Source organism: Callithrix jacchus, chromosome 15 (genome assembly GCF_049354715.1).
Source record: "Callithrix jacchus isolate 240 chromosome 15, calJac240_pri, whole genome shotgun sequence".
NCBI lineage: Eukaryota > Metazoa > Chordata > Mammalia > Primates > Cebidae > Callithrix > Callithrix jacchus.
The window spans coordinates 65,184,171-65,196,974 of NC_133516.1; the positions used below are offsets into that span (position 1 = coordinate 65,184,171).

General features: G+C 40.3%; 2 long non-coding RNA genes across 10 annotated transcripts in view; both read right to left on the bottom strand.

The window, feature by feature from the left end:
* Nucleotides 1-410: 410 nt before the first annotated feature.
* On the bottom strand, nucleotides 411-9,148 carry LOC118148047 (uncharacterized). The gene is made up of 3 exons (XR_004734809.3): nucleotides 5,732-9,148; nucleotides 3,611-4,463; nucleotides 411-3,397 (listed from the first exon to the last, which is right to left on the bottom strand). It is a non-coding gene; the product is annotated as an uncharacterized LOC118148047 (long non-coding RNA).
* Nucleotides 9,149-9,261: 113 nt separating this feature from the next.
* Nucleotides 9,262-12,804, bottom strand: part of LOC118148048 (uncharacterized) — a 155,776-nt gene continuing 152,233 nt past the window's right edge. For 8 of the 9 annotated variants that reach the window (XR_013527463.1, XR_013527462.1, XR_013527466.1 and 5 more), the window contains one exon: nucleotides 11,740-11,831. This is a non-coding gene — a long non-coding RNA (uncharacterized LOC118148048). The other variant, XR_013527461.1, reaches the window with a different exon arrangement.

The window sequence follows — 12,804 nt, forward strand, 5'->3', positions numbered from 1 at the left end:
TTGATATCTCTTTTCTCATTTACTCTAAAGCACTGGACTAACTCAGCTAGAGCAGAAAGTATTATTCACAATGAAAATAGCAGAAACATAGGCTAAAGGAAGTGATATGCTTCATATAAGATATTTATGGTATCACTTGGGCCTTAAACTCAGATGTCTTTACTCCCAGTCGCAGCCGTGTAGCCCTGGCCAAGTCCATTATTTTCCCACTTGATTGTATTCTGCTCTGAAAGCTCCTCATCCCAAAGATTCATCATCAAACAAACATTTACTGAGCATCTATTATGTGCCAGACACATAGTTCAGCTATACAGGTCAAGATTTCTTGTTTGCAACCTCCTCTAAGAGGGCCACAGTATCCTGATCTGTACAAGATAGACTGGACTTTCCTCTAGTTTTTTTTTTGTTCATTTGTTTTTGTTTTTTTGCTGGGTCCAATTATGTGTTTGGTTTTCAGTATATAACAAGAAGAAGGAAGGTACAAGTTATCCAGGTATTAATCAAAAAGTTTGCCTAATCAATTTCCATTTTATTTTCAGAGAAGGCGAAAGACCTAAGCACCCTCACTTGTTTCCAGTAAATTAATAACTTTTACATTATATGAAATGCTAGGTTGCTTAATGATAGATCATAATAAAAGGTTGTAATAACCAGAGGGTGGATGCTTGTCCTGACCATTTGTCATGCTGTTGACTTGAAATCATTTATTTCTCTTAGTCACTATGTTACAGCCCCAGTTTGCATTTGTCTTGCAACATTAATCAGTGGTTTAAATGGGAAAGAGATCAGAGTCCTATTAATTGCAATTAGTCTATGAGACAACTTCTCAAAAAATGTGTATATGTGTGTGTGTGTGTGTGTGTATATGTGGGTGTGTATGTGTGTTTCTGCATGTGTGTGTGTTTCTCAAGTGAGCAAACACAACAGGTGTAATTTAGTCTACCTAGTTCTTATCTCCTAAATCATTTCAGAAGAAATTGCTCTGACATAGTACAATTCTGATATTACATCATTTATATATAACCAGGAATTTAAAAAATATTTTTCCAATAAATTGCCTAAGAATGAAAGCCTTACTCTAATATATTTTCTGCAGTGTAGGATTTGGCTTCAGAGGGCCCAACTTGTACTCTTAAGAAGATTAAAGCAAGCATTTCTCACTTTTTGAAGTGCTTTTATTGTTTGCCTTTCCATAGATACCTACCACAAGGTAGGAACATTGGATGAAGTTGCAGATGAGAAAGGAGCTATATTTACACAAGCCAATAGTGAACAGCCTGAGGTCTTATATCAAGCCGATGACATAGACAAAAATTAGACCCAGCATCCCTGGCGCTTGGTTCAGGGGACTTTGCCTTTCACAGTGCTATGGTTTTACCTAAAATAGGCTGAGTGTTAGACAGAGAACCACCGCAGTGTTAGCCTCTGGGCTCCGATTCAGTGCTCTCCACAAATGGGTTGCTCCTGCCTTTCTTCTTCCCTGGCCTCACCCAGCTGATTCATACATGAAGCTGGGCCATTGATTAGGTCCTGATAAGATGCTCAGAGACTCAAGTAATGCAAAGTGGTGGTGCACATGTCAACCCAAGCAACGCTAATTTAAGTAATAAGTCAGAGATGTATCAGAGAAGCCAAGGTAGTTCCTGGTTCTCCTCGAATGATTACCTGGATGTGTTTATTCACATATCAAAATTTTCCAAAGAACATTTTGTAGGGGGTCTCCTGCCTTGTAGATACCTTAAGTATGTACCCACTGGGATGTCAAAGTTGGCTACTGAAAAAGAAGCAAATGGTAAAAAATACAACCCTCTCCCCACACAGACACACTCCTCCTCATCCCACCCATAACCAATGCCCATAGAAGGGGTCTCTGCCAAGCCAGTGCCACCTGAGGCCCAGTTCCCTGGAGTCTTCTGTCAGATCTCTGAGGAAATGCTTCTGTGAAGAAAGTTATGATAAACAAGGAGCTTCCCTGAGGAGCCATGCTGTCAATTCTGTTTGTTTCCACCAGGGCTAGAAGCTCGAGTGCTTTTCTAACTGAGTCAGAATCATTTAACTCATAAATAATCCTGTCACAACCAGTGACACGCTCCACTAGAATCATTCAAAGTTAATAGAAGCGTAAGTTTAAGAACTTGATGGAATCCAAACACAGCTTCCCTGATGGGGGTGAAAGTTGTGGTAAATGAGAGGAGTCCTGGGCCCAATAACTTGATAACAAATCTGAACCTTCAGTTGTCAGTGGGAGGGGAAAATTCCCATGTGTCCATTAACTCAGAAACTGCTCCCTCCATTTGCGAGTGAGTCTTAAGGAACAATTTGCATTTCCAACCACGATGTCTGGAGCCAGAGACAAGATTTAAGTTCCATATCAAACTTCACTTTGGCAACTGTATATTATCCTGTCCTAACTCTTCGATTAGACATTCAGTTATGAAGCAATTTCCCTGGCAGTTGTTAATTCTGTGCAATGGAAGGGAGGCAGAGTAACGTACTGATGTGAAGCCGCCCTCACTTGCAGCTCCAATTTGCTCATGTAGACATGCAAATCATATGTCTGTTTATGGCAGCAGCCGGCCATAATGGCCCAGTTATGTTTGAATTCAAAGTACAAACCTTAACAAAATTATTCATGATTTACTATGGAAGAAAGCTGGGGTGACGGCTAGCCACTTTCTTAGTACATAACCAAGATAATAACCAGGCAGCAAATGTAAATGATACCAGTACACATTTTAAGCAGCTATGGTGTCTCTGCTAAAACAATACTTTATTCTAAATTATGTTTCATCTAAGACCAATAATATTAGGGGTGAGTTATTAGCCTCTGCACCTCTTTACAAGAATCTGATTGTGTGGTATTGATTGCAAAGGACTATTTGTAGAGCTGAGAGCTACACAAAAGCCTTCAGGATGCTTGCTTTGCCAAGCCAAAAATAACTTTCCCCACAGGACTTACATTCCCTGCCTCCATGAAGTTGAGCACTGTCAACTGGATGATCTGCTGAAATAGAAGGTTTAAATTTGGGGAACAGGGAATGAGCTCATTATAGCCTCATTGTCCTACTGGCAGAGAGCAGGGTCTTGTGGAGTTAGGAAAGAAAAGAGATAGGTTTTGACCCTCCTGACTCCTACAATCTACTCCTGTTTCTATGCTTGGAGCAGCCTCGCTCCTTCCACCTCCCTCTGACTTCAGCTCCCTCACCCACATGTATGCTTCTGCAGGCACAACCTTATCCTGGGTTCCAAGATTAATCCTGACCTGAGATTGAAAGGAAGAGTGAGTCAACCCCAACGTCACCCTCCTGCAGGTCGCGTTTTCCTCCATTATCTCTTTTTCACTTGGAGTAAATGGTGTAGACCTGACAGGGTCAAAAGATGGAAAGACGCTGGACCCCTAAAAAACCAAATGGAGAAGAACTTCCACTTACTTGTCGTTAACTTAAACTTGAGCAAAAACCAAACCCGATCTGAGCTAATTCACTGAGATGGGATTTATTAATTGTTAACAAACTATGAAATAATGTGTGTCTCTTTTCCTGGACCCCCACTAAGCACCATCATTTAGCCAGCATGACATATGTGCTGTCATTTCAAAAGCAAATCTTACCCTTTAGAATCCTCCTCGATCATTAGTCTTCCTTTTAAATCTGGCAGCTCTCCACCACCCATTGAAATGTTGGCCATCCTTCCACTCTGTGATGGGGTCAGTAAGAAATGAAATGAATCAAAGCTCTGGCTGTGGCCTGGCAGGTCTGCTGCAAGTACAGCCGGTCTTAATTGATGGAGCCACTTACTGAGTCTCTAAATTAAAATACTGGATTTGAGCCACATGACATCCTAGGATCAGCCTGACCTCTCTTTGAAGCTCATAGGTGGTGACATCAGAATACAGCAGGCAGTGGCTGAGTGCACTGCTTCTGTAATTAAGGTCCTTCTTCAGCCTCCAGGGAATGGTGACAAAGCTGTGACTTAAGACGTAGGGCAGATAAAATGTTAATTGCAAACATGTAGGAGGAGGCACAAGGTGTTAGCTGCACTGCTCACCTTGCTCAGACTTCAAAAAGGTGGCATCTGAGGGTTGATGGCTTTATTAGTGTTCTGACTGCGCCTTTCAAGCCTGTAATGTTGTGGAACAACTCTCTCCCCAAACATACAGTTAAGAAGAAGAGAAAAAGGTGCCCAGTAGATAATAGCAATGGGGCTCACAAATGGTGATAACGTATAGGATTGGGGGTATATTATCCATGAAGAATCACTATTATTAAGGTTTTTACATTAAGCTTGGCAGGGCTGAATGCTTATTACCTAATTATATCAAGCATGGAGCACCAGAAGGCATGTGTTTTCTTAAAATATGTTTCCTTCAAAAATATCCAGATGAAGATACTTGCTGGACTAACTTACAAGCATGTGGTCCTTTGGTATATCAATAGGTGGTTGAAGAATTGGCAAATGCAACCCTGAAAAGCAAAGGAGAAATGTTGGGTATAGCTCAGAAATCAGGCCTAATAGCAATCCAACTGGCTGTTCCCTGTACCCCTGTCAAGTGTCACTGTGGTAACACCCTTCCTATCGGTACACTAAGGTCAAATATATGGCATTTGGGTAGATACTATCTATCTCCACCTGTGCCACATGTAGCTAATCAATCTCAGTACTATTTCTGAGCCACATTCTCCAGATGACCACTACCAGTGTACCAAGGTTAACAAAAGAGATAAAACAGTTTTTCACCCAGGTACTAGATAATGCATTTATTTTTCTGCTAATAACTGCTTAGGTCTAGTGCACTAGCCCCAACCTCTCTCCCCACGCCCAGACTCTCCCCCACAGTCTTCTCAGAAAGTGAGGCTGGACAGGGCTCAATCCACCTTCATTACTCACTAGCTGTGGGTCCTTGAAGAACTCAACTGACCTTTCTGGTCCTCAGTTGTTTTATGAATGTGAAATAATGAAACATCTCCTTGATTGGGAGGATTAAATAAGATAACATGTATGAACATGCTCAGCACCATGCCAGGCACATAGTACATGCTCACAAAACATGGGTTCATTTCATTTTCCAGTATGGAAAACACAGACACACCCCCAGGGGCAAAAATACTAAGAGATGAAGATTTCACTGTTTTCTCAGAACAAAAAACTAGAATTTAGAGCCCACAGAACTCTTCTGGAGCATTGTAGAGGCTGGATAAAGTCAGTAGGTTATAAATATCCAGCTTTGAAATGCAAACAGAAGCTGCAAGCCCACAGGCCTGGCTCTGGTGGGGCTGGGGAGCTATAACACTGCAAGATTGAGAGTTTTGAGCAACAGATAGTGTCAGCAACCTCTGACCAGTGAAAAATCCCCAGTGCCATAGAGAAGACCAACGAGACCAGAGTGAGCCAAGGGAGTTAGGACACTAGATTACCTAACATGTCTGATGGGCATGTTAGAGAATGAGGTCTGGGGCCAATTCATTTAATCCTGGCTCCCCACAGACTTCAAGATAAAGACATGAAGATAGACTTCAAGGTAAAGACCATACTTCTAAGCCTGACCTACAAAGCTCTCCATGGCCTGGCCCCTCCATTCCATCCAGTCTCATCTCTTACTACTCTGCCTCATTCAGCATCTCCACATGGCTTATAACACCAAGCATCCCATGGTGCTCCTCTTCCATGGATCTCTGTTCATGCTGTGCCCTCCATCTGGAAGGTCCTTCCTTCCTCACTGCCTTCCACCAACCTCCTGTAATTCTCCTGCTTGATTCCTTGTCTTTTAAAACTCAGTAATCCCTGGAAGTCTACTGTAGGCTGTGCTGCATATGCTTCACATGTGTTAAATGGTTGTTATATGTACACCATAACATTCTCAGCATTGGTTCCTTCATTGCGCTTATCATCTCTGGAAGACAGAACAGGATTATGAAACACAACAAAAGGACAGGAATCATGACTGTACCTCCCAGTGTTGTACCTCCAGTGCTTAGCATTGTGCTTGGTGCAGAGAGTGTGGGGTAGTGCAGAAATGTTACTGGATGAATAAATAAGTAAATGAATAAAGTGGGGAAAGGAGGGAAACTGTCCCTTGTAGACCAACTAATATCCGCTCTGAAATAATGGGAGCCCTGGCCAGCCACACCCATGTATACAGAAGTGCCCAGGTGACTATGTATTGTAAACCCTTTAAGAGTGGGGTTTCTAGGTCAGACACTGTGGCTCACACCTGTAATCCCAGCACTTCAGGAGGCCAAGGAGGGTAGAGTTGTTGAGGTCAGGAATTTGAGACCAGACTGGCCAACATGGTGAAACCCCATTTTTACAAAATGCAAAAATAAATAACTAAATAACTGGGCATGTTAGTGCGTAGCTGTAATCCCAGCTACTTGGAGGCTGAGACAGAAGAGTTGCTCAAACCTGGGAGGCAGACACTGCAGTCAGCCAAGAGCACACCAGTATACTCCAGCCCAGGTAACAGAGTGAGACTCCATCTCAAAAAAAAAAAAAAAGTGGGGTTTCTAGAATTATCACACCAGACTTCTTACCCCACATGGCAGCAACTTACCTACCTAGCCTGAATGTGATCCAGTGTCTTTCCCCAAGATCAACTTAAGGTTTGCATTAAAAGAAAAAAAAAATCTTCTTCAATGAGGAATCCCCAGTGCTCAGTCAAACACTAATTACATTAGACTATTTGTCACTTCAGTCAACACAAGCCTCGAAGCTATGTCCATCATAGCCAGGGCTTCCCATCAAACATGACAACACTGAGCGGATAAGAAGTGACAGTAGACATAGCTGGCATACGCGTGCCACCCACTCTTGGTGCTGGGTGAGACTTAGCTAAAAGGCCTTTACGAGTGGGAGGAAAGGAAGATTTTTTTCCCAAGAATGTGTGGTTGGAATGCAAAGGGTAAATGCCAGCTGCTCTCCAGATACTATCATGATGCAAACAATATTAAGGGGTGTAGTGTTTTCCTCGAGTGATTGAACCCACTACTGTTTCCTCCCTGTCATAACAATAAATATGTTACAAATGTTCAGCTCACATTACAGCCTTGCTTTCCAAGAGACCAGCTGATCAGTTACTTATACCACATAGGAGTTAATATAGGAGAGAAGAAATAGAAGAATGTCTATGTTACTGCTCCTCAAGAGCTTATTAATTCAGTCTATTTGCGACAACATATACTTTCTTCCATTCTACACTTAATGAGTATTTGCTGGGTGCTCACTCTATGAGAAACTTGGTGTTAGGCTTGAGGCACAGTGGGCTCAACAGGTAGAAAGGAACACAGGACTGGAGGGTTAACTGATATCTAAAATTGAAGTAAATGGGATTCTAAGAGAAATCATCACTTGGGAATTTTTCAGTGGCTAGTGCCCCCGTTAAGTCTGCAGCTCTAAATTGGACTTGCATCATTTGTAAAGGTATGTGCCAAGTTTATCCTCTATTTATCTTAAGAGTTGAATCCGTAGCTTTTGAATACAAGGGGAGCCATTCACTTAAGACGCAGCAAAGGTTGGTTTACTTATTAATAAAATATACAACGTCCCCAGTAACCCTGCTGCAGAACAACCTGATACAAAACTAGGAAAGTGAAAAGATGACAAATGACCTTCAGGGGCTTCAAAATAATCTAAAGAATGAAAGGTATTAGAAAGTTAAGTAGTTAACTGAATAACTAATGCATAATAAAATTAATAGTAACTAATAGCAACACAACATGTCCTTTTAACACCTGGCATCAGATGTCATCTTAGGGAGAGAACTTAAATTGCTGGAGAAATCACTTATAATTACTTAAGTAAGTGCTGTAAGCCTAAGAATTTCAGAACAGAATGTCTGAGGAGGGTAAATAAAAAAGGGAAGGAGCATAGTTTTCTCCCAAGGGCAGGGGAGATGAGTGAGAAGGGGAAATGGAGAAGGCAGTTGCAAGGCTGGGCACCAAGAGGCATGCTGAGAGAGCCACCTGGCAGGAGCATGGCTCCAAAGGATCGTAGGGAAGAGAAATCCTAATATCTAAAATTGAAGTTGTTTTGTGTGCAAGTATGGAACGTAGACTTCACTATCCCTCTAACACCTTCCATTAAGCCTACAGTTCTCAAAATACTTGAGGCTGATAGAGTTTTCATGGAATTCAAGAAGTTTTAGATTCAATTATACAGAGAAGCATAGAAAACTACATGTGGGAATGTGATTTAAGGAAACACTCTCAAACTGTGTTTCCTCTGCTCTCACACAATCACAGCAATCATCAACAAAGAAGACATTTTTGACCAAAGGTGTGGAAGATTTCCCATAAACCAAAGAGCAACACCAGCTGGATGTTCTCCAATTCAATTCAAATCTTACCTACATGGAGATGGTCTCATATCTCACAGCAAGGGGGCTCAGTCCCCAAAGCTGCCCTCTCTTTAGACATCAGTTGAAAGTCCAGGCCTCTGGAACTTCTGACCAACCAGGTTCAAGGTGGGGTGCCCCCAACTTCTCTTTGGGCTCAATTAATTTGCTGCAGAGACTCAAAGAACTCAGAGAAACATTTACTTAGGTTTACTGGTTTATTTAAAAGGATAGAGATACAGAGGATAGAGATAAAGAGACAAGTCAGGTGAGTTATAGAGGAAAGGACACGGAGCTTCCATACCCTCTCTAGGCACTCCACCCTCTAGAAACCTCCCCTGTTCAATTCCTCAGAAGCTTTCAACCTGGTCCTCTTGGATTTTTGTGGAGGCTTCATTACATAGGAATGATTGACAAACATGTGGAAATGTGATTGAACAAAAAGCACGTGATCTAAACCCAGCAAGGCTTGTGTGTTCAGACTTTTCTTGACCTCTCTATGTAGCCTTCTTTCCTCTAGGGTCTGGGGCAGGATCCCCTCTGGAATGAGAGTCTTTGAACCAACAATCAAATTAGAGTCCTGCCTTGAGCAGGTAAAAGGAGAAAAGGAGAAAGAGAGATTATGTTTTTCTAAGGCCTGCTCCTGAGACCTAATGCGCCCCAACATTATAACAAAAGGCTGTAACGAGGGCTATGAGAGTTATGAACGAGAAACTGTGGACAAAACACACACACACACACACACACACACACATATACACACACATGCACGCACATATATAGGAAGTATATATTTATTATATATGTATTAAAAATAGGTTTATTGTATATATATATATTTATTCCATATATAGTACATATGTATTATATATTACATATATTATATATATAATCACGATTTTATGTATGTAAGAGATTATATATAATAAATACTATATTTATTAATATAAAATTATACTATGTCAGAATAAAATTCCTAGAGGCAAACCAGGGGAAGGGGATATAATCCCTTCAAAGAACTCACTGAAATCTTAAAAACTCCCACAGACTAACTGGCAGAGATTCAAGCCAGTTTTACCTAGATCTTAAGGAATTGATTCCTAGGTTACTTTCAGCTTTCTTTCATATGAGAATCCCTGCCTTTGGTGATAACTAAAGAAAAATTGAGACTATTTTGCAGATATTTATGGGCACTGGAATTTGGTACCAGGGCACCAATTGTTGTGCATCTATCTGGGTTATTGTGATCTTGTCAACATCCAATGTCAGCTTGCCCTCACACGGTCAAGATCAAAAATATAATCTTTCTTTCCCTGAAAAAAATACATGTTTCTTGTCAGAAATAAAATTTTGGAATTTTAAGTACAGTTGAGTTTTCATTAGAGTGGTCAAGTGGTGCTACATTTTTCCACACTCATCTGTCACAAAGCACAAATAGGCAACAGAGATAAACATTTCATAACATAAATCCACGTAATTTGACCACAACTTTCAAGGGGCAATTGAAATCAGCAGTTGAGGTAAACCTGTTTTCTCATCTGCAAAATGAAGTCATTACCAGTGAGACTTGAGTAAGGTGAATAAGGTCTGTAGTCTAGATAACTGTATTGTACCAATGTCCGTTTCCTAGTTTTGATAATGTGCTACAGTGATGTAAGATGTCATCTTTAGCTGAAGGAAGGGTATATGGGGCCTCTTTGTATTATTTTTGCAACTTTATGTGAGCTTATAATTATTTCAAAACAAAAGGTTGAAAAGAAATAATGTTAATAATATCTTCTTCATGGGGTAATGATGATTACATGGGATTAAAAAATACTAATATATTGTTAAACTGCCAAAAGTATATGATTATTGGTTGATTAATGAGCCCTCCTATTTTCAAGCTCTCAAAATCAATGTTCTAGTCCTTTTTTCCCCAGATAATCATAGTTAACACTTATAGCTCTTACATGGGCCCGCCACAATTCTTAGTTCTTTACTTTTATTATATCATATAAGCCTCTCAACAATTCTAAGAGAAACCAATAATGATTTTTCTTTGTGCAGGTGAGAAAACTGAGGTTTTGCATTTGGCAGAATGCATATAGTTTGTAATTGGGTAGAACTGAACCACAAACCTGGGTCTAGGATTCTGGAATTAGAGCTCTTGATTGCCACTTACATTGCCTCTCCTCCTGTGGTTTCGTCTGCCGCAAATGTCAACAGAAAATGGGTGAGGTCTTCTATTCATTTTCTATTGCTCCATAATAAATCACCACAAACTCAGTGGCTTAAAGCAATGCTAATGCATTATTTCACAGCTTGTAGATCAGAAGGTAGGGTACACCATGGCTGGATTCTCTGCTCAGATACACATGGGCTAAAATCAAGGCACTGGCTAACACATTCTTAACTGAAGTTCAAGATCCTTCTCCAGTGATTGTCACAGAATTCAGTTCCTTGCGGTTATAGGACTAAGGTCTCTGTTTCCTTGATGCTGGCCAAGGGGCACTCACAGCTCCTGAGGCCACCCTTAGGCCTTTGTCATGTGGCCTCCTCCATCTTCAAGCCAATAATAAAGACTTCACATGGAATCGCTTTTGCATTTTAAATCTCTCTCTTCAGGAAGAGCCCAGGTCATCTAAATAGGTTAAGTCTACCTAAGATAATCTCATTTTCTTAATTTTAACGGTTTCACATAACTAACCTAATGACAATATAAAACCCATCATAGATGCAGTCTTGGGAATTACATGGGAATCTTGGGGGCCATCTTAAAATTCCACCCACTTTCCAAAATGATCAAGTGTATTCTTTATCCTTAAAAGATTGGAATTTGATGGCTGGGCACCCCAGTACTTTGAGATACCAAGGCAGGTTGATGACATGAAGTCAGAAAGTCGAGACCAGCCTGGCCAACCTGGTAAAACACGATCTCTACTAAAAATACAAAAATTAGCTGAGCATGGTGGCATACATCTGTAATCCCAGCTACTCAGGAGACTGAGACAGGAGAATCACTTGAACCCAGGAGGCAGAACCTGGGTGACAGAGACCTTGTCTCAAAAAAAAAATAACAAAAAGGATTGGAATTTGAAAAAATAAACTATCATCTGATGTTAACCTCCAAATACAGTTAATTAATGCACCTAGTCCTTCCATATATATGACACAATTGATAAAGGGATTTTGCTTATTTCCATTCCAAAGGTTGCCTAATTAATGGAGCTTTTAATATAGATTGAGAGTTGAAGTCAATCTTTTGTTGTTGTTTTTTTGTCACATTCTTACTATAACATAAATAATTATAAAAATAATACATAAAGAAGCAGACAAAATGATAATTTATCAAGATAACCAAAAGTATCCATACCAAGACAACAAAGAGACTCTTACTGTTGATATCTTCCATTCCTGAAAAAAAAAAAAAAAAAAAAAACAGAATATAATGAACTGTTCTGGCACAAAACTTGTTTCAGCTTTCAGGGCTGGATATTCATACGCCTCTGGTTGGGGAACACTGAAATCAGAAAATTATCCTGTTAGCTTCTTATATATGTCTCCCTGAAACTTAGGTTATGTGACTCATCTACTCTTCAGAAGACTCAGATAAGGCAAAATTCTCTAAAAATATAGTGTTTTGAAGATTTTTCTGTCAGATCAATTGATGATCAATGAAAGTTATGCAGAGGTAAAAAAAATATATTAATTCCTAGGTCTCCCCCTCTATCAGAAGCAATTAAAAAAAATAGCAATACCATATGCACCATTCACTCTCCTTATCCCTCTCTACACCTGGGAGTGCTCCCACTCTTCAGAAGAGGCCATCACACCCAACTGATTATTAAATTTGTCAGTTTACAGTTAGAGGATGGGCAGAAAGACACAAAATTAAGAAGGATATAGAGGCAGGAAAGTCTAAGACTAAGAAAGATTGGGTCCCTCTACATAAGAGAACCCTTGCAGAGAAAGGGGTGATGAAAGAGAAAATTGTGTGTAGGCTGAGAGCAAAAATCAGAGGGGTTCAGAATAAGAAATAAGAAGAACTAGGCCAGGCACGGTGGCTCAAGCCTGTAATCCCAGCACTTTGGGAGGCCAAGGTGGGTGGATCACAAGGTCAAGAGATCAAGACCATCCTGGTCAACATGGTGAAACCCCGTCTCTATTAAAAATACAAAAAATTAGCTGGGCATGGTGGTGCATGCCTGTAATCCCAGCTACTCAGGAGGCTGAGGCAGGAGAATTGCCTGAACCCAGGAGGTGGAGGTTGCGTTGAGCTGAGATCATGCCATTGCACTCCAGCCTGGGTAACAAGAGTGAAACTCCTGCTCAAAAAAAAAAAAAAAAAGAAGAAAAGAAAAAGAACTAAGAAGAACTAAGAATCATATAAAATCATATAAAAAGATTATGAGAAATTTTGAGAGTGTCAATTGAAGTCACATTTATTGTATTTTTGAGAGACAAGTTAACGATTGTAATTTTTTTAGGGAAAT